Raw genomic sequence first — 22987 nt, 5'->3', positions numbered from 1 at the left:
ATATTTGTCAGAAAACTTAATTTAATCATAAGATAATGAAAAGTATTGTATTCCTGTTTAAATAGGGAGAAAATGAAAAGAAATATTTATTATAGTATTCAATTTATATTGTTATATTGTAATTTGTAATATATTAAACATTTTATTATGGATTCAAATATGTTATCATTAAATTGTATCTATAAATATGTTTTTCATAGTGATAATATCTATTGGAAAACAAAAGTTCTTTTGTAGAAACAAGTTACATGAGCAATAAAATCTCCTTTTTTATCTTTATTTCTCATTCAATTTTAGTTTATTTTGAATCTATATTACGTCATCTTTTATTTCCATTTGGCAACATATTTAAATTTGGTATAATCAAGGTTTAGTTAACTCAATTATAGCTAATACCCGAATGTCAATATAACCAGGCATCGATCATCATTTCAACTAAGTCTCGGATACAGCAAACAGTAACAAGTTGAAACAACTAGAATTTGGTCTAACTTTTCCATTGAGATAGTTTCTTTAAAGATATATGATACAGTAACAAGGGCAGATAGTAATGCATGCAAATAAAAAGCATTAGTTTCGCAACGTAGCTAATGATAAGCCCACAAAATTCACGGAAAACACTTACATAAAAAATCGGGTACGTGAATTGGAAAGTAATTGCATACAAATACTAAGATAAAGTATATTTTAACACTCAAAATCTACTACCTTTGCCATAAAATTTGAGGCAAATGAATACTGTTTATATCACCTGATCGCCGTTTAAAATCAATCCGGCATACACGCATTTTGATCACTCCAATATGAAAAACTCTTCACATAACTTCAGTTAATCACTGATTTTAACGATCCATGAATATGTATACAGGTGTGGGTTCAATTCATTTTTAAGTTGGGAGAAGGGTATGCTCTTTGAACTTGAAGAACCCAAATTAAGCAACTTTTAAATACTCCCGTTGGTGTCACGAATATCATCACACATTTGCCCTTTGATCTAGGAACAATCAATAACTATCAATCAATAAAACGGGTTGAGCTTAAACGTTTTCAAATTGTCTCGCTAAGATCCCACCATGTAGTTACCACAAATACACTTGTAAAAGCACATTTATGATATTATTTTTTAAAGAAATCTTAAATAGTATACTTTATGTCTGCTTTGCAAATGATTAAAATAAAATTGAAATTGAATGTATTTCTAGAACTCTTGATTGTTATTTAGTAACCTACACATTCACGGAAACTTGTGGAAATTCGATCAATAACAAAACACATCAATAGAATAGTAAATATTTGAATCCAACGAACATTACGTTCATGTAAAACGATATACTCTTTGAAAAATAAAAAAAAAAGTGAACTTTTCATGTCTAATGTAGCAGAAAACAAAATAGTAATGGTATAAATATATAATGTTGTATTTTTGCAGTTTACAAGTTGATACAGTCTGGAGTCGAAGTTTGTTACACACCTATGACTTTGCCAAACCTTCATCGAATGTTATGAACTTTGACAGAAGCCTTTGTATGACAGAGAGATATTGTCTGAAGCAAATTTTTTTTTTTTTTTTTAATTTTTCATTATTTTACTGATGGATAGTTTTTTGCAGTTTACACTTAGAGACATATACACTTGTAAATAATCCTGGATTTTTATGAAACTCGGACAGAAATTGATCTTCAAGATCAAGAAAAAAACATCTAAAGAAAAAAATATTTTTAAAAAAATTTCAGTTCAATATTTTACAGTCAACATTACACTTTAACATTGCCAGCAGCAATCGCAAGCGAGTTCCAGGGTTCAGCGGTGCCCTTTACGAATGTTTTAATGTATTTTATTTAACTACTTTTTGATAGTCTGCTAGTCGATATCAAAATTGAGAGGTGTAAGAACCTGTCGTTTAGAATTTAGTTTTCTTTTACTTTTCATCAAATTTATGTAGTTTTTACTTGAATACAGATGATAGTCTCTGTTGAAGTTAATCACCACTATTTGACATCTTGTGTATATGTTGTCACCTAGTTGAATCATTAGTGTTGACCACTAGATATTTTTTATTGCATGATCTAACGTCTCATTAACTTTTACCACTGATAATCGTATATGCATATGTATCTATTATTTACGATGGAGCAAATGTTATATGTTGGATAAAGGTTATACATATGAGTTCTCAGGCTGACACAGGTCTGGATAGGGATATAACAATAAGTTTTGTATAAAAATAGGAAGATGTGGTACGATTGCAAATTAGACAACTATCCATCTTAGTCCGACTGATGTGAATGCAAGTAACTATAGGTCAACAATATTAACCTTGCTTATACCGTGTAATCAGCTATAAAACAGACCACGCCATCCATGACAAAATATTAAACAATCCAAACGAGAAAACAGCGTCCTATTGTGTCTGTTTTCGTTTCTGCTTTATGTCATTTTTATTTTTAGTGTTTTTGTTCAACATATTATTCTCTACTTATTTATTTTGTGTATCATTTATATCTTTTTATTATTTTTTTGGGCACTATTGTCTATCTATTAATTCTTTAATGTCATTAATCTCTATTCCCAATTTTCAAGTTCGTTATTTTTTATTCATCGTTCAACTGTAAGTAATACTGTTCAGTTTTTTTTATGTAAAGCTCTTGGTGATCTATTATATATTCAATATTATTTTCAGTGGAGATGGCTACCATGTCGTTCACTATTATGACTTATATTATGAAGGAACATCTATCTTATGACCACACTAGTTGTACGCCTATAGTCTTTGCTTACGAACATAGCCGCCATCCGTTGTATGGTTTCTATATGGTCAATATCTTTTTGAAGATTTTGGTCCTATACAATGCAGTTTTTTTGAAATGTTTGTTCCATTTTCATATTTATTGTTGCATTGTTTGTTGTTCCTTCTAATAAATCTTAATTGAACCGATCAAGGTGGTCCCTAGAGTCTTCTCACTTTTTATTTAACAGAAACATATCAAGGTAGTCCCCAGAGTCTTCTCACTATTTACTAAACCTTAACCGATGAAGGTGGCCCCTAAAGTCGTCTCACTCTTTACTAAACCATAACCGATCAAGGTGGTCCTTAGAGTCTTCTCACTCTTTACTAAACCATAACCGATGATATTTTCCCTAGAGTCTTCTTAGTCAAGGTGGTCCATAGAGTCTTCTCACTTTTTATTTAACAAAAACATATCAAGGTAGTCCCCAGAGTCTTCTCACTATTTACTAAACCTTAACCGATGAAGGTGGCCCCTAAAGTCGTCTCACTCTTTACTAAACCATAATCGATCTAGGTGGTCCCAAGAATCTTCTCACTCTTTACTAAACCATAACCGATCAAGGTGGTCCTTAGAGTCTTCTCACTCTTTACTAAACCATAACCGATGATATTTTCCCTAGAGTCTTCTTAGTCAAGGTGGTCCATAGAGTCTTCTCAGTCTTTACTAAACCATAACCAATCAATGTGGTTCCCAGAGTCGTCTCACTCTTTATCAAAACCATAACCGATCAAGGTGACCCATAGTCTTCTAACTCTTTACTAAACCATAACTGATCAAGATGGTTCTAACTCTTTACTAAACCATAACCGATCAAAGTGGTCCCTAGAGTCTTCTCATTCTTTACTAAACCATAACCGATAAAGGTGATCTCTAGAGTCGTCTCACTCTTTACTAAACCATAACCGATCAAGGTTGTCCCTAGAGTCGTCTTAAACTTTACTGAACCATAAATATCAAGGTAGTCCCAACAGTCTTCTTACTCTTTACTAAACCATAAGCGAGCAAGATGGTTCATAGAGTCTTCTCACTCTTTACCTAACCATAACCGATCAAGGTGATCCCTAGAGTCTTCTCACTATTTACTTAGCCATAACAAATCACGGTGGCCTCTAGAACTTTCTCACTCTTTCCGAAACCATAAGCGATCAAGGTGGTAGCTACAGTCTTCTAACTCTTTACTAATCCATAACCGCGCAAGATGGTTCATAGACTCTTCTCATTTTTTACTAAACCATAATCGATCTAGGTGGTCCATAGTGTCTTCTCACTCTTTACTTAACCATAACCGATCTAGGTGGTCCCTAGAGTCTTCTCAGTCTTCACTAAACCATTACCGATCTAGGTGGCCCCTAAAATCTTTTAACTCTTTACTAAACCATAACATATCAATGTGGTCTCTAGAGTCTTCTCACTCTTTACTGAACCATAACCGATCAAGGTGGTCCCTAGAGTCGTCTCACTCTTTTCTTAGCCATAACATATCCATGTGGTCTCTGGTGTCCTTTTAGTCGTTACTAAACCACAACATATCAAGGTGGTCCCAAGAGTCTTTAATAAGCCATAACCGAACAAGATGGTTCATAGAGTCTTTAATAAGCCATAACCGAACAAGATGGTTCATAGAGTGTTCTCACTCTTAACGAAACAATAACCGATCAAGGTGGTCCATAGAGTTTTCTCACTCTTTATTAAACCATAATCGATCTAGGTGGTCCCAAGAATCTTCTCACTCTTTTCTAAACCATAACCGATCAAGGTGGTTCATAGTCTTCTCACTCTTTACTAAACCATTACATATCAATGTTGCCTCTTGAGTCTTCTCACTCTTTACTAATTATATATTTAGACTGTAGATGTTAAAATGTGATAAAACAAAAATAGCATACACCGTGTGAGTTTCGAAATATCGGGTATAAATTTTACTGTGAAATATGCCCAGCAGCTTTTAATAACTATTAAACAGTTAGAAAAACAATATCTGGGAACATTACAATCATAGGCGACAAAACGGGAAGGTTTAACTATCCCATTTCCTCCAACTATGATTAATGTTGTCAAGCAAAATTTAATAAACATTATATTAGAAACTTCATATTGACGTTTAGAATACGCATATATTGGCCCATGTACTTTAAGTTAATAATTAAATTTATAAAAGTTAAATAGGTGTTGAAAACGTGTACATTTAAGGTGATAAGATGTCTTAATCTTCATTGAAGATATGATAAATACGTGAATATACATGTAGTTGTATACATCATTGTTTTTATTTTCTGGTTGATAGCAAAAAATAAAATATCAAACATACCGAACTCCAAAGAAAATTCAATACGGAAAGTCCCTTACCAAATGGCACAATCAAACGCTCAAACACATCAAACAAATGGAAAACAACTGTCATATTCTTGACTTTGTACAGACATTTCCTCATGTAGAAAATGGTGGATTGAACCTGGTTTTATATCTAGCCAAACCTCTCACTTGTATGACAGTCGCGTATAATTCCATCATATTGGCAACAATGTGTGAGCAAAACAAACAGACATAATAGGTACAAAAAAATTGGGATACAGCAGTCAACATTATGTAGTAATCTTAATCGCTATAAAAACAAACCACTATGTCAACAAAGAAAAACAAAATAACACAAAGACACTCTACAGACATAAGTAATCATAGCAGATCTCACGATTATATATTTATGTATGTAATTTCTATCTATAACATATTTTCAAAATTGTTCATTGTTTTCAATAACATATTTTTCTTTAAGTTTAATTTTATTTTGTTCCTAAAGCACAAAGTTAATTTAATAAGGGCCTGCAATTTAAAGAATACAATTTTATATATGAAATTCCAATTAAATTTATAAAAATATAAAGACTGTTTTTCTTCGTAAATGACAAGTCTAGCACATCACAAATGATTTTTCTACAGAATTATCTTTAAAGCTTCCGCTAATTATCATTAAAACCGTCTGTATTAGTTCTGGTCAGTATTATCTATTTGATAAAAAGGTGGGTGTAGAAGGATGTGTAAAAACAAAACCTCCCACGCTTCACATGTTTCCCAGCAGGAATATTCAATCCTTCGTTTTACAGAGTTAAATCTTTATTTTCAGTTTTTAGGAATATAATTAAAGCCGTCAGTAGTTTTGTTCAAATCTCTCAAAAATCGATTAAAAAGAGACAAAAACTATGGGGAAATCGCAATAAGAAGCGATCCAGGGTGCGTCGACAGGGTAAGCGTCCCATTTGATCTTTGAGAATATTTTTTTCGTCGTTGTTTATATGAGTGATCTGAACCAGGAATATTGGACGCTATATCCAATAAGTGCTAAGAGAAAAATAGACTATACAGTTCTCAAACAGTGAGGAAACGATATGCAGCCCGATACAGTTATCCAGGGGTAAGTGCAAATTACAGGGTCGGCAGGTGGACATGAGGAGAGAACATTACACATGTCTTAGTCGGACTATAAAGATTTCAAAGATGGACTGACTATATTCATTGATTCGAACGGGAAAATCGATACCAGGGATAAAAATAAAGAATAGTTGATGAAATTGAGGGAAATTAAGTAGAAAGAGATGAAGATGAAGAAGAGAAAGATTGCATTACGTCAGAAAACGAAAATGAAAGAGTTAACGGAATTAGAGAAATTTGAGCTGAAAGGAGTTTGTAAGCAGGAGATGGATAAAACTTTCAAAATGAAAGAGCAGTCAAAGATATACAACAAAAGACAAGGGCAAAGGTATAAAAGAAAAGTTAGAGTAAAAGGTACGGATAAAAGCATCGATACAGGTAAAGGCACAGATACAGACAAGAGAAAAGATGTTCTTACAGACAATAAAGGTCTTTAATATAATCCCAATAATCATTTCAAAGAAATTAATGAATAAGTTTTTTTTTAATCGGTGCATTCTATTAAAAAAAAAGAATTTTCTGTATTGAAATTAAACATTTAAGAAAAGATGCAAAAACTAAGAACCATGTATAAACACCAATAAAACATATGCTAGCCACAGCTTTCACTTCTGAATCTGATTCGTCTACAAGTAATAGTTCGAGCTCTTAAAGCAGTGTGTCAGTGTCAGAATCTGGGTCCAGTTCTGATTCAGATAGTGACACAAAGCATAGAAATAAGCGCAAGCATAAGAAAAATAAAGCAAAAATCAGGCATAAAGGACAAGTCATATGACAAAGTTTATATGAAAATAAACTTTTCTCTAACTGAGCTGAAATACGAGTCTACAAATAGAAAAAAATAATACAACAGCTTACAATGAGTCATCTTTGTGTTAGAGGATTAGAAATCATAAGGCATTGTAAAATCATTAAAAAGAAAAAGAGAATAGATGATCATTAATAAGTAAACAAAGTATGTTATTATGCTAGTTAGTTCGGATGATTTTGATTTTAAACAAATTTTATTCAATAACATATGAATAAGATTGAGCAACAGGCACAGCCTATAAAAGCTCTCTCCATACTACATGTACAAGGTTTAAATCAAATATTAACACTGTATTTAAAATAATATAATACAGTGAAAAATGCATGCTACTTATGAGCACACACAAACAAATACATATTTACAGTGTTAATTACTAATTGTATAGTATATTTAAGTATGAATACAATAAATCATCATTTATTCAAGTACCTTGAAACATGTAAATATCCTTTATAAGTCATTAGAAATATATATATATATAAGGTTTGGAAGAGACACTAAGCTTACTTAGTGGAATAAATGAAATAATGTTGAAAGAAAAAAAAAGAAAAAAGAAAAGGAAAGAAATGAAAAAAAATATACATTAAATAAAACAAAAATTTCAATCAAAACGGTGAGTGTCACTAATATATTTCTGAGCATATTTAAAAAGTGGCAATATTTATATCATAAGAAAATAATCTGTTTCCAAAAAATCATAAGTCAATGTTTATGTCAACATTATCATCAACAATTGAGTAAATGATTAAAGTTTGAACAAATATTGTTCGCTGATAAAAAAATTGATTAAACAAAATGAGATTTTAGGTTGCTAGCATTATTTCTAAGTTAACAATGACTAATATAATGTTTCCTTATCCCATAATTAAAAGGTTTAAATATTTCAGCAGTCCTATCAAATTTGTCTAGTCAACCTCTTAATATACACAAACTTGGGGATTTTTGTACACTTAGAGGAAGACTATTCCAAAGTCTTATAGTGGAAGGAATGAAACTATTAAAGTAGGAGCTAGTTCTAGCAAGTGTTGTTGAAATGTATAATTTTCATTCCTCAAAGTATAAGGGGTTTGTCTGGGAAAATATGGCTGGACTAACTCATATAAGTGAGTTTGAATGGTCTGTACTGTTAAATTTGCATGCAGTCTGGAAAAGTTGATTGAAAAAGATTGTCCACATTTACATGACAAGATTTAGAAAGAGCTGTTAGATACTATTTATCCTGAACAGCTAAAGGTAAAATCAAAGCAGAATACAATTAAGATTGATGAAAGTGATTTAGAAATTTTTCAATCAAAGGATGGTTCAAAATTGATACTTGTCAAGATATTAATGAAAGTAATGAAATTGCTATTGCTTGAAAAAAGGTATTAAATGGATCATGTTCAGTTCAATCAGCATTGACCTTAAAAATTAATGAGTTTTGTCATTAACGCAAGAAGTGTATAGTGTGTGATTTGAATGTAAAATTCTTTAGATGTGCAGCATTTTGTGGATATTAAGAGAGATTTGCTTTATCAGGTTTGCCAAATTACCAGGGATGTAGAATACCTGTGTTTTCAAATTAAAAAATAGATTTAATTTAGATCAATTTTAATAGATTATAAGGATAACATATTATATGACTTATTGGAATTTGGTTTTGGCCTTGGGTATACAGCATGAGATATTTTACATATTAAAAAACACAGTAATAATAATGGATCAAGATATTTTTCAGATTGTATTATGAAGTATGTGATAAAACAGTTAGAACTTATAGCGGTTATTGGTCCATTAAAAGTGAACTCTTTTATTCATACCTCATCGTTTAATCCCGTTGAATTTAGTTTTAATATTCTTCGGGTGATAGAAGGGTAATGGTTTAGTTTTCCTTCTGAAAATTGTGTTATTGCAGGAATTGATCAAGATTTTTATTTAGTTGAACCAGATAATTTGACTTATTCATATGTAGATGATTTAAAAAAGCTTCTTAAGGTAGACATTCAAGTATTTTAAAAAGAGTCATGAAGCAGGCGTGTCGCCAAATTTCTGAGGATATAAATTTTGTTTGATTTCATGGGAAAAATGACATTTTTATAGACAGAATGTAGAGTATTGGCTAAGTTCATCACTGCATATTTCCCAAAGAGTGACTTCCTATGTACATAATAAAAAGATACAGTCTGGATAAATTTTTATTGAGTTATTTAGAGGATTTTACTGGAGCAGAAAAGTAAGAAGATGCATTTTGTTTGCTTTATATAATAGGTAGACTGTTAAATAGTTGCTGTCTTCAAGATCGGTAGAAAAAGCTAGTTCACCTAGTACTCTTTCGTGTTGCTCAGTCTTTAGTTTTCTATGTTGTGTTTTGTGTACTATTGTTTGTCTGTTGGTCTTTTTCTTTTTTAGCCATGGCGTTGTCAGTTTATTTTCGACTTATGAGTTTGAATGTCCTTCTGGTATCTTTCGCCTCTCTTTTATGACATTTTAGGGATAGAATTTAACACTTCTGTGCTTACAATATCAGTTACTACTGAAAGAGTGGAAAAGATTTTATTGTTAGTGAAGTCTTGGTTACATAATCAAGTTGCTACATTTGAACATAGTTGGGGTTTGTGTTGCTCAGTCTTTAGTTTCATATGTTGTGTTATGTGTACTGTTGTTAGTTTCTTGGTCTTTTTCTTTTTTAGCCATGGCGATGTCAGTTTATTTTCGACTTATGAGTTTGAATGTCCCTTTGGTATCTTTCGCCTCTCTTTTACAGTCATTGTTAGGTAAATTACATTTTGTATAAAACTGTGTTCGACCATGAAGGCTTTTTATTTCAAGATTGTCTTCGTACTTTACCAGATGAGAAAAGTTAGCCTGTCATTCCTTTATATGTAAGAAATGATTTATCGAGGTAGTAATTCTTTTCAAAGTTTTACATCGGGGTCTCTATGATAATTTTAGATGATTGATCTCAGCCAGATGTATTATGTGAGACTACCGATGTAGGTGTGGAGGTTGGTTTCTATAAAAAAAAACCAGAATGTATTTCATGTTCAATTTCCTTCTTTTTAATCGATTCCAATTTAAATATCAATCAATTTAAAGTTTAAAGTGTACATTTTGTAAGATAATATTGGTTAAATGTGATTACTAGTCAACAGATATAGTTTTGAATTTAGGTTGTATTTAAGATGCTTATATGCAATGTTGTTTCAAAGAATTTCTAAATTATGCTTCCAAGTATAATTATGAAATTAAGGTTGTTCAATTTCTAGGGAATGAAAAAAGTACAGAAGATATTTTATCAAGATGGGATTATGATTCCAGATTTGAAGAATTATTTTATGAGTTACCTGATATCAGAATAGATAAATGTTTTGAGAAATTTGTGTTTCTAGAGATTTTATTTTACTTTTTACCAGCTTCTTTGAATACTGCACGGTTGTATGCTCAATCTTTAAGCGGGTCTTTTGAATCAGTGCATTCCATCATCAATTTCATAAAAAGGAGTAAGATCAATGCATTTACTTATTGGTTCGGAGTTTCCATATGTTCAATGTTTTTCAATCAAACTAACTTTGCAAGGATAAGCGAGATTAAATCCTTACTGAAAAATAAGCTCTTCCTATAACTTCTTTGATTTTAAAACAGATTTATGAATTTATGGATTTATCAAGGAACACTCTAGATACAACTTTTGGATTTTTTATTTGTATTTTGTTAGTGTTTTTATGATGAGTAGAAAAAGAAACTGATGAGAATAAACGATTATGTCATGTATGTAGATGTGAAATTTTCTCGTAATGATACTTTAATTGTAATCTTGAAATTGAATAAGACCATTCATGTTGGGCAAAGAAAATTAGGAAATCTTATTTCTAGTATTTCGTGGAGTATTTTATTTCCAGTCACTACCTAAATGAATGTGATAAAAATCTATTCCACCGCACATTAGGTTTTCTGCATCTTGTAAAGTTAGAAAGGGAGGAATTTTACCCGTTACCTATAAAGAGTATCAAATTAAGCTTCGATAGGGAGGCACTACATTGTTATTTGATGCTGAGGTGCCAACAGAGTTAATTCAACTTCATGGTGATTGGCATAGTGATGCTATGAAAAGTATTTAGGATTTCCATTAAAACAGAAGTTACAAGTTTCTCAGATCATGTCTTAAGTTTTTGTTTGTACTTATTTGTTTCTATGCAGAGCAAAGACAATTTGTAATAGTTTCAATATATGGAGTGTGTCACATGTGGAGCAGGATCTGCTTACCTTTTCCGGAGCACCTGAGACCAACTCTAGTATTTGGTGAGGTTCTTGGTGCCCAGTGTTTCATTTTCTATTTTGTGTTTTGTGTACTGTTGTTTGTCATTTGCTCGTTTTCCGTTTTTTTTTTGCCATGGCATTGTCAGTTTGTTTTCAGCTGATGAGTTTGAAATTCCATATAACTTATCAACTCAACAAGGACAAAGGGAGTATTTATAAATGTTGCAATTATTTACTCGTTCATGTTGGTACAAATGATAATTGCTATTTATGTGTTATTAATTGATCAATTGAAGTCAGATGATGCCTACTTGTATTTGATTTCTACTGCTTTCAGAAGAAGGGTTGTTTATTTGATATAAATATAGTGTGAATTGTCATTTGAGATACCTGTTTGGCCTATATTATATATATTTATTTCTGATGGCTTATCTTTTAATTTGCCTATGACGTAAATACTCCACTGCAGTTCTTAAGAATGAAATATCCTGTTATATGCAATGTCTTCTAACTATTATTTGTGTCGTAATAAAACTGAGTAACTTTCGTGTTCATTTGTGAGAAGACTGGTAATTGTGATAAAAATTAACAATTACCACGTGGATTACTTTTATATTTCGTAGGAAGAAACTATTCCGAGTATTCTTTATTTTGATTGGCAAGCTTGTTACCTGGATACAGTACTCTTACATATTTCTTAGTTTCGGATTTCACGGCACATTAGAAATTGTTTGTTGAGATACATTATTTACCCACCAACGCGCCACTTCCAACTGTTTTACCACTGGACGTTAAGCAAACAACAATCAATCATCATCCAACTGTTTTACTTAAATTTGTGTATATATTTTTACGTATTAATGACTTAAAGTATTGCTTTAGTGCGGCTAGCTCAAATGTATAATATGACCTTTTAGGCTCATATGAAATATATTTATTTCTGATGGCTTGTCGCATAATTTGCTTACTAATATTGGCATGACTAGTAATTTTCATATCAGTCCTATTCTGTACATGTGAAATATATTTGTTATTGTGTCTTGTTACTTTTCATTGTGTCGTAACAAAAGTGTGTAACATTTTTCTTCTTTTGTGAGAAGACTTGTAATTAAATAAGCATAGCTTAAATGTGAAAAGAATCTGTATTGGATTATTCCAAACTTTATGTTATAAGGGCACAGTTTGTATGTCTTCCACCAAGATATATATAACCGTAACTGCTCACCAGTGTATTCAAATACAGTATATATATATATATATATATATATATGCCATTACAGTACAAACAATCTTGATACTATATATAAGTACCGATAAGTGACATCAGAAGTTTTTTTGTGTTTACAAAATATCTATACATTACGAGTACGAAGGTCAAACTTTATATTTTGGTACATATAGCTATTTATTACTTTGATATTTTAATCAATATTTGAATATTATATATGAACTAGTACATATCTAAACTGCATGTCCTAATCAATTTAAATTTATATTTTAGGAAAAACTTATTTAAATTTAGAGAAAAATCTTTGGCGTTTACATAACTTACTTAATACGTTATGTTCGTGTATGTTCACACTATACGGACTTCGCTGATAAGAGTGTGCTCTTAACACAGAAACAGCTTCAACAGAGTTAAGAGGAAGAACGACTGAAATCGACACTACATATGCTTTAAGGTCACCATTACGAATTGATTGACCGAAACGATGTGCCGGTGTCTCAACTTACTAGCGATATGTTTTCGCAGTCTTAGTCTTAAGATTATAAGATAATCTTCTGATCTGTAATTTATCCACTTGTGTCCTATAAACTCATGATACATTTTGTAAATACAAAAAATTAAATTTCGTACGCCACACATGCGTTTTGATTACAAAAGACTCATTAGTGGCGCTCGAATCAAAAATATAAAAGGACCAAATATTCCGATTGTGACATTCTGACTGACTATGAATTCCCATAGTGGTTGATACATGCGCAGCAGCAGACGTTTACCATGTCGGTGCACCCGGTCTTGCATCTTTTGGAGTTTATGAGATAATATCAGTTTTTGTTTGTACCTTGATTTGTACTTTTTAATCGATTTACGAATTTGAACATCGGTAAACTACTATCGCCTTTATTTATTTTCAACAACTGAAATTAAAGATTTCTTTGTGTGAATAAAAGGACTGAATATTGACACTGAGATATGTAAAGTGTTGGAGGTTTTAATTTCACAGAACCTCCCAAATCAAGCTTTTTTTTATCAAATAAATAATAGTGATCAGAACTGATACAGACGAATCTAATGATGAGTAGCGGAAACATTACAGATAATTCCGTAAAAGCATCTTTTGTGATATGCTAGACTTGTCAATTACGAAGACAAGTAGTCTTTATATTATTATAAATTTACAATTTCAGTAATTACAAGTGATAGATTATTATCTATAATCCGAAGGCTTAGCTTTCTTAGATAATAGCTTCTTCTCACATATTTCGGATTGTTAAAGATCACGCAATTCAGAGAAAATTATATCTTTACTTCGGAATAAATTTCCTGTTGGAGAAAGTCGAAATGCGTTTTGACACATGAAAAAAAAACCAATGTATCTTATAAACAAACGAACACAAAGCTGATGTAGATACCGCCAAGGTATTTGAATTTTACAAACATTTCCTAGATGAAATGATGGCTGCCACGATTTTGTCTGTATTGATTCCCCTAGTTTTGACTGTTTTGATTTGTATCTTCTATCTCGATTTGTGAGAATTGAAAATCTGGTAACAACTGTTGCCTTAATTTATATGTTACTTATTTCCTATATTTTCTTTATGATATATTTATCCAGTGTAACAAAATACTGAGGAAAATCAAGCAGAAAACTTGTAAGCTCGTTATTTTTTCAAGATAACTGTAGGCCATACAACACAAGCCGTTTCTGGTTCAAATTATTTCAACCATTACTGGGATGTCAGCATATGCATTACCTGCAAAATTCTTTTTCTTGAACCAACGCCTTTTAAATCGGCTGCTGAAATAGTATCATCAGGTATATTCAATTGTTCGCTTTGTTTCAATAATTGTTGCATGGGCTTACATGTATTGACTGATTTATCATGACAGGGATTCGTGCTCCATCCTTTATGTCAATTTTGTGTGACTGTTCATCGATGAAACCACTCGGCTTCATTCGAATAATATTAAAATACTTACATGTAAATATATCAATATGAATCGGTACAATATATACATACATGTATGGCTTGTGCTTTTAAATTCGCTTGTACAGTGTAAGGACTATTTGAAGAGTTAACGATGAGAGTAACACATGTAGACATAGTTCGAATCTCTATTTCGGATTTTTCTTTTTTTCTTATTTCATTAATATTATAGCAATAAGAGTAAATAATGTATCTTTTTTTTTATAAATGTTATTCATGAGAAAATTAGAACATTGCTTTATTTGTTTGTATGTAATTTCATCTGTTTCAATGCATACTTTGAGACATCCGTAAAATATAATAAGTTCTAGGTAACGAATAAACAAAAGCTCCAGTATTATAACAGCATGTGCTACATACAGTTGTCGGGTACAAAATCAAATGTATATTATGCATTAATATTTTCAGTGCAAAGCATTGCGTCAACTAACGAATGGAAATCGCATAATTTTCACTAGATATGTGTGCGGCACTTTTTCAACAGATGCAAAAGATGCACAATGTTTCTTCCTTTCTTTGAAAATACTTTCTACTAATTGCACGTGGCAGTAATATGGATACCTTATGTGGTAGTTTAAATCTGTATTTTTGATAGAAAAATAGATGATGATGATGATGATGATGATGATGATGGATGGCTGCTTAACGTCCAGTGGCATATTAATATGCATATTTAGGACGAGAACATGTTAATGTAATATGAATATTAATCCTGCTTTGTACTAGACCGACACGCTGAGCCGGACTTTTAACGTGCTACTTGACAAGGTAACAGTCCGCAGGAAGACATGTCACCTTACCCGGACACATTATTCTGATTCCGAGCCGACCAGTCTCTGCTCTTACTCTTTAATACCGCGTGCTTAGCGGAGAAGCATCGAATACCAATTTTAAAGTCTTTGGTTTGACGCGGCAGGGTTTGAACCTACGAACTCTCGCACTCGAGGCGAAAACGCTACCATGAAACCACCGAGGCGGTAGAAAAACTAGATATAAATATATAGATGCATACGTCTAATGTAAATTGGTTTACAAAATGACAAACAGAAAAGGGAAAACAAAAGACACATGTCAATCGTTATTCCAACTGAATCTTCAAGTCGGCAAAAAACAGAACGCAAACTTAGTTATGAAACACGTACACGTATATCTTAGGGATAACATTTATTGATTTAAGTAGTTTAATCTAGAACATAATTGACGAAAATTCTTAACTAGTTTGCTTTGTAAACTGGAAAACCATCTTGGCATATTAAACATCGCTGGCGAAAGCAACTTCCAAAGTACATTTATGTTACACAGATTATGATTGATTAAGATTATACATAATTATACTATACAGATAACCTTAATCATTAAATACTATTGTGTTTTAGGCAAGACCGGCATTATTTTTTTTACTATATAAAAATAAGGTGAAATGGCATGACTGCCAATGAGACAATTATTCACCAGATTTTAAAAGTCGTGGATGTTTGCTAAAGTGTTAAAAGGGCATTAGCTACGAGATATACAAAAAAACTTTTTTTTGTTCAATCATTAATGAAAGTGATATAGTGAAATACTAATTAGCTTTTAGCAGCCAATTTAGTTCAATTTTGTCAAAATAAGATAAATAACATTGCTGATGAATTATTCATTTGCATGTGAATAATTCGATCTTTTTGAATCCGTATTCATGTGACATTTAATTTAACCCCTTAGCTGGATATAGGTTACGCATGTATTCAGCTGTTAAAAGGAAAAGAATGTCAATATTGAAAGTGAAACAAGGATGAATTATCTGGCTGACTGATTTGATCAACACAAAAAATCATTCTAACACAGGTAAAACAATGATTAACATACTTTTTAACCTACAATATGAAATCAAACAGACCTAGAACAATCCAATTGCACGTTGTCGCTATCAGTTTATGTTTATATATATGTTTATATCTAGGTATATGACCGTCGGCGATCTTCGGAGGTCATCTCGATGGTTAATTAGATGACTTCTAGACAAAAATACATATTATCGAGTCCATGCATTGTTAATTGTTTATTTTAGAGTTTTTGTAATTCTTCAATTCGTTTTAGTATGTTATAAATCAAATATGAGAATTTGAGTCAAATCGGTGAAGATGAATTTGACAGCTAATGCCCCTTTAATTTAACAACAACGTATACATATTAAATTCAATAAGCAAAATTAACTTCAAAATACGTTACAGTAAACATGTTTGAATAACATGTTTTGACATATTTTTGATATCTTCATGTATATCATTGCTATGAAAATAGCGTTTATTGAAATATTTAAACAACATCGAACTTCTTTCTGTTACTTCCTCTTGTGGTTAGGAGTACATCAATTGTTTGATTTTCTGCAGTGGGCTTATATTACACGGACGAAAATAGCTAAAATCATTTTGGTGTTTATACAGTATGAAACGCACTTGCTTATTAAAAACGATGGGTTTATATTACATGGAATATTTAAAAGTTATTCACTTAGTTATTTCGTTAGACGTTGAAGCTTCTAATAGTCTAAAATTTAAAATGTTACTGATTCACTATGTAGCGATAGTTACATCGTGGTCTGACACACCATTTAATATCTGTATGACTCTCTCTATTAAAAAAATCAACTACCACTATGTATATATCAAATCTCTGTATAGCTATTCATCTTCCCTATACCAAAATATCACGAACACGAATTAACATAACAAACGGAATTGTAACGAATATATCTGATACACATTTTAGTTTGCATCAACAATTTCAGACAGTTAATGGAAAAATGTTTGTTGTGAACAAATATCAATGAAAGAAATCATACTAAGTCTTCACAAGCTGAATCTCAACAGAATGGAGGTTATCTAAGACTTCTACAGTATATTTAAGTACTCCAGAAATAGTTATTACCGCTTTGGACATACTGGTTATTAATATTGTTAAACAAGTTACTTAATGGATATAATATATAAGATCACGAGTACGCAGAACGAAAATAGCTGTTGTTCAACTTTAACTGTAAGTAAATAAAAGTCGAAACTTATAAGGTTTCGTGTACAATTCAAGAAACCAATACATAGTGGGAGTTTTAAGATATTCAGTAGCTTTATCAAAATAATAAAGATAAATGGTATTTGATGAAGAAAGCTTTCATTGATTTTCCAGCTTTCTTTCTTATTTTTTACCAATTGTTAAATTAAAGAATAAAATGTTATATTGGCCTTAGTGAGGAATTGACCACTAAAAGTCTGATCGAAAATTATAGCATTCACTTTTATTCTATAGGCTAAATCGCTTATCCTAATATAAAGGCAAAATAATGGTCGTTTCAAAAAGGGTAGGCAACATGCTTCGTTTTTGGAATAATATTTCTTTACGAAAATTTTTCAAATCAAATGTGTAAAAAAGACAAGGCATTTTGTCCAAGGTTATGATTGTCTTTCTGATATTTTTAAACATATAACCCCCTTGTTTTATTAATTTTGTATTTACATTGTGTCATATTTATGCTCACTTGTTTTTGTTAATATGTCTTTTGATTGAGTTAAGCCATTTCAATTGATATTTTATAGTGTGTCTTTCTATGTTGTGATATTACACTATTGTTTCAGGTAGGGTGAAGGTTGGTGCCTATTAAAACGTTTAAACCCAATGCATTTGTTTGCACCTGTCCGAAGTCAGGAACCTGATGGTCAGTGGTTGTCATTTGTTGATGTGGTTCATAAGTGTTTCTCGTTTTTTATATAGATAAGACCGTTGGTTTACCTGTTTAAATGGTTTTACACTGGTCATTTTTGGGGCCCTTTATAGCTTGCTGTTCGGTGTGAGCCAAGGCTCCGTGTTGAAGGCCGTACTTTGACCTATAATTGTTTACTTTCCACATTGTGACTTGGATGGAGAGTTGTCCCATTTGCACTCATACCGCATCTTCTTATATCTATATTAGATATCAAGGAGGCATTTAAAAATAACATTAGTCGAAAAAATAAAACTCCCTTAAAAAAAAAGAAAAAAAAACACACGTCAAAAAGACAAGCAAACAATACAAAAAAAATCACAATAAACTAAATTGATTAACTTCGTTGCCTGCTTAACGTTCAGTGGCAAATATTTCATGCATGTTCAGAACGAGAACAATAAATACAATAGGTAAGTCATGGACATGTAACAGGGGGTTGCCCGGGATGAAAAATGGAAAATTTGGAATGTCACTGGACAATAAGGGTATATTGGATAGCATGGAAATTTAGCCTTTCAACAGGCCACCGCTTGACCCCTCAAAGAGTTGTTACATGAGTGCAGACACTCTCTCTACACGAAGGATCGGATTCGACGTCTCCATTCTGACCGGACGTGGTTGCGTCCCGCACAGCCAAAAGGCCGCCAACTCGTTGCAACTATCGTGTTGATCATGACAAAAGCAAACTCGGCGAAAAATCGTATGCTTTGAGTTTCATACTCACTATACGTGTCTCTGATAGGATCTTTATCAGGTACGCCCAAAACCAAAATTCTAGAAGACCAAATATATATAAAGTTTGTAGAGATCTTTAACAAAAATGGGCCTATACAGATACAGAATTTATAAAACGCCATGATTAATAACACGTTGTTTTATTTATAAATTTAAAAGAAAAATGTTGTGTTCTTTTTATTTGAAGATTTTTCTTTTAAATATTTAGGTGTTACTTTTTAAACCTTTCTCAGGGTTTCTATACTGGAATTTCACTACTACTAATGTTTTTATATCAAACATTTGTCAAAAAAAGGTTTCCAGTGTTATTAATTGAACGAACATCTGTTAAAATTCCTTCTCAGTAGTACACCTTTCAGAAATACACTCCTTGGGCACACAAATAAAAACTAAACCCACTGATAAATCGAAATATGATTTTCCTCAGCAGAATATGCAGATTGTTTAGCGAAGAAAATTGTTTACATGAATAATGTTCTTCATGAAATGAAAATGAAACAGAATCTTTTTTGCATCTACGATCTTCAAATGGCTTACAATGAAACATTACAAAGATTTGTCGTATCTTGACTAGTAAACTGAATAATTACATATAAGAAGATGTGGTATGAGTGCCAATGAGACAACTCTCCATCCAAGGCTGTTATTTTGTAGACTTTTGTACCTTTGTGATCTCAACCAGCGCATATATGTTTTTTTTCTGTACGAACGGTAAATTGAACGAATTCATGGAGAAAGTCGATAATAACAAAGGTGTCCATTATTTAAAAATAATAACAATGAAGATGATGATAGCAGTAATAACGATTACAAAAAATTTGGTCTTGCCTTATGCGAACATTGAGATTGCAAAAGAATGGGATAGTTTTTCATAGCTTCCAAAAAAAGATACTTGTTTATAATTTTTGTGGTTTTCCCTACTTCTTTTCAAAGTTATTGAAGAAAGTTTTGAACTTTAAAATAGACAGTTTTCATGTAAATGAAACAGACAATCATACGACCATCAGGGATCGATAATAAATCGGCAATGTTGAAATGACCGATTCTAATAACGTGATACGTAAACATTTGATACATTAATACAGCTTAGGCGATTGCCTGAAGGCCATCTATTATTATAGTTAACCTTACCAACATAGGGGAATAAAGAACAAGTCTAACAAATAATGCAAAATCATCGATCTTCATATCTTCCTTTCCTTTAATTAAAAAACACAGCTTGCAATTAATTAATATTTTATGTAAGTGTCATTAAAAAACCTTTATAAAAAATAGTTGATATCTGCTTTATTGAAGTTATCAGTAAAAAAACTCACCATAGATACCAGGCTTTAATTTTGTACGCCAGACTCGCGTTTCGTCTACATAGACTCATCAGTGACGTTCGACACAAAACAGTTTCATGGTCAAATAAAGTACGAAGTTGAAAAGCATTAAAAGCCAGAAATTTCGAAAGGCGTAGCCAAAATACAGCTATTTTTATATTTTTTCATAATATTTTTTTCGTCCACTATTTGGAAATCCTTTACATATGTTTTTTTTTATCGCAAGATATCGAAAAGGTATTGTATACGCGGTATATTACAGGAAATACACTTTTCAAATTGACCCCCTCGAACAAACTTAATACCTTTTCAGAGATATCTCCCCTGTCACTATCTTGGAGAAAATTTTAGAGAAAATTCTACTGCATAAACAAATTGTCTATGTAATTTCGAGCACTAATTGTGGTTTTTAAATATGTAAACGAGTAAGGCGTGGCTATATATGATTTGTATTATTAATGGTCAAATGCTGACCAATGAAACTTAACTGTGCTTTTTATGAATTAAATATGTCAATCAAAACGTCTCTTATTTTCAGAAAATGAACACATATAGAACCTTTTCCGTAGAATTTGTATTTCAGATAGATGTACATGTAAATTATTTATTGTCTTGGGATTTACATTGAGATTTACAGATCGGAGAGCAGTTATTGTGTTGTTGAAAAGTTTCCTCACCGAAGATCAAAGGAAACATTACCATTCATGTAAAAAATTAAGTAAGTTTTACAAGGCCCGAGATATCAATATGAAAAACAATTTTAAAAAAGAATTTTAACAGCCTAATTTATAAGACAACATTGATTAAAAGACTTAATTTGGCAGTCAGCAATCGCCGTCATCAACAGGTGTTTAGCTTGTGAGAGGCACATGAAGAAACGGGTTGGCTTATGATAATTTGTCATGGAGTATAGTAAACGTATAACAGTAACTATGTCTTTAGTTATTAATGATCGTAGATTCTGTTTCTTTTTATACGAAATCCATTGGAACTTGTCAAATGTTATAAGGAAAGAGAAAAAATCACAACAATAAAAAAACTAAGCCAGGAGGTGCTCACGAATGGTTAGCAGTTACTACCCCTGGAACTGCTGTGTTTTATTAGTATTGGCGACAAGAAGGTATGTGGGATTTTGCAGTTTTTGTTTCAGAGAAAAAAGCAATATTTTGAAATGAAATATTTGAAAAGGTGGTTTGCCTCTAATACTTACTAAATAGAACTCTCGTATTCATAAAAGAGAAATGCATGTTTTGACAAATCAGGGGACTTTATACTTATTGTTCGGTTGCAATTTGGTTGGGTTTGTTTGTTTGTTTTTTGTTTTATCTAAATTTGATAAAGCATATAAAGAAGTTTCATTATTGTAATTTTTATCCTGTGTTATACATATAAACAAAAACAAAACCGTAAAGAGACACTAACCAGGATTAACGTAATTCTATGTATACAATTATGTTTTAATTACCACTTTTTGTAAATTCTAGAAGAGAGAAATCTTACTTTCTGCCATTCAATATTTATTAGAGAGATTTTTTTTTTTGTATAAAAAATGGGAAAGTCCCAATTGGATAATATATTTACTTGATGTTTAAGTGTCTTAGATCCATTCAAACAAATTGGATTAAGTAGCAGTTTCTTGTGTCCGTGATATCTCTGAAAATCGAAGATGTCCGCTATACTAGTTGACATATTCGAAGTATTCCATCTGAATGAACACCTTAGCTATGATATATTAGAATTCAAGTCAGACTTAATTGGTTTTGTATAAATGGGAATGATAAGACTCCGTCCTTTTTATTTATGATTTTTATTATCTGTCAGAATATGTCAACTCTGAAGAACTGTTGTAATAAATAGGATATGAAATATCTGTAAAAATCCCCAAAGAACAGTAAAATATTACATTTGTAACTAGCAATGAATAAGCTTAGCGTGAAATAATCATTCTTCGAATGAGCTGATTTTTTCGTTTCCCAGGAGATTTGTAGGTTATTTTACTGTAATGTATTCTATACATATCGACAACAACGGTCATTTTCAACATGAAACCTTATATACCATTCCTTGTCCAATCAAGTGGTAATGTTATTTCTTACTGAGAAACCACTATTATTTACTTTATGAAGGACCGGTTGTATGTTTTGGTTAATTTTCAGTTTTAAGTTGACATTTCACAGTCCAGACTTCGTATATATGTCAATTTCAACATGTAATTTCTAAGATGGACTTATAATGTCCCAGTTCCGTGTTTAACAAATTGGATTTTTTTCCCGAACTTGTCGTTTTCATTGCAAGTTAACATTTCTCACTTCCAAGTTGACCAATTCTTAGTTCTTATTGGATATGCGAGATCAACGGGATAGTCCATATGCATTACGATTTACTCAATTCTGTTAATTCCAACACATTGCAAGGAAAAGGAGGGATATGGTGTATACATTTATTTTGATATTTTTTTCTACTATTAAACATAATTGAACATTGCTTGTTTTTCACAAGTACACCAACTTAAATATAAAATACCACAAGGTTGGAGTTGCATATTTCTCTAACAATTAATTAACCCTCCCTTTTCACGAATATGACTTACCGAATTAGACTATTTACCGGATTTGTAATAACATAAGCAACACGATGGGTGCCACATGTGGAGCAGGATCTGCTTACTCTTCCGGAGCACCTGAGATCACCCCCAGTTTTTGGTGGGGTTCGT

This window comes from Mytilus californianus, unplaced genomic scaffold (assembly GCF_021869535.1).
Source record: "Mytilus californianus isolate M0D057914Y unplaced genomic scaffold, xbMytCali1.0.p SCAF_4, whole genome shotgun sequence".
NCBI classification, from domain to species: domain Eukaryota; kingdom Metazoa; phylum Mollusca; class Bivalvia; order Mytilida; family Mytilidae; genus Mytilus; species Mytilus californianus.
Note: the sequence above shows the minus strand (reverse complement) of the source record.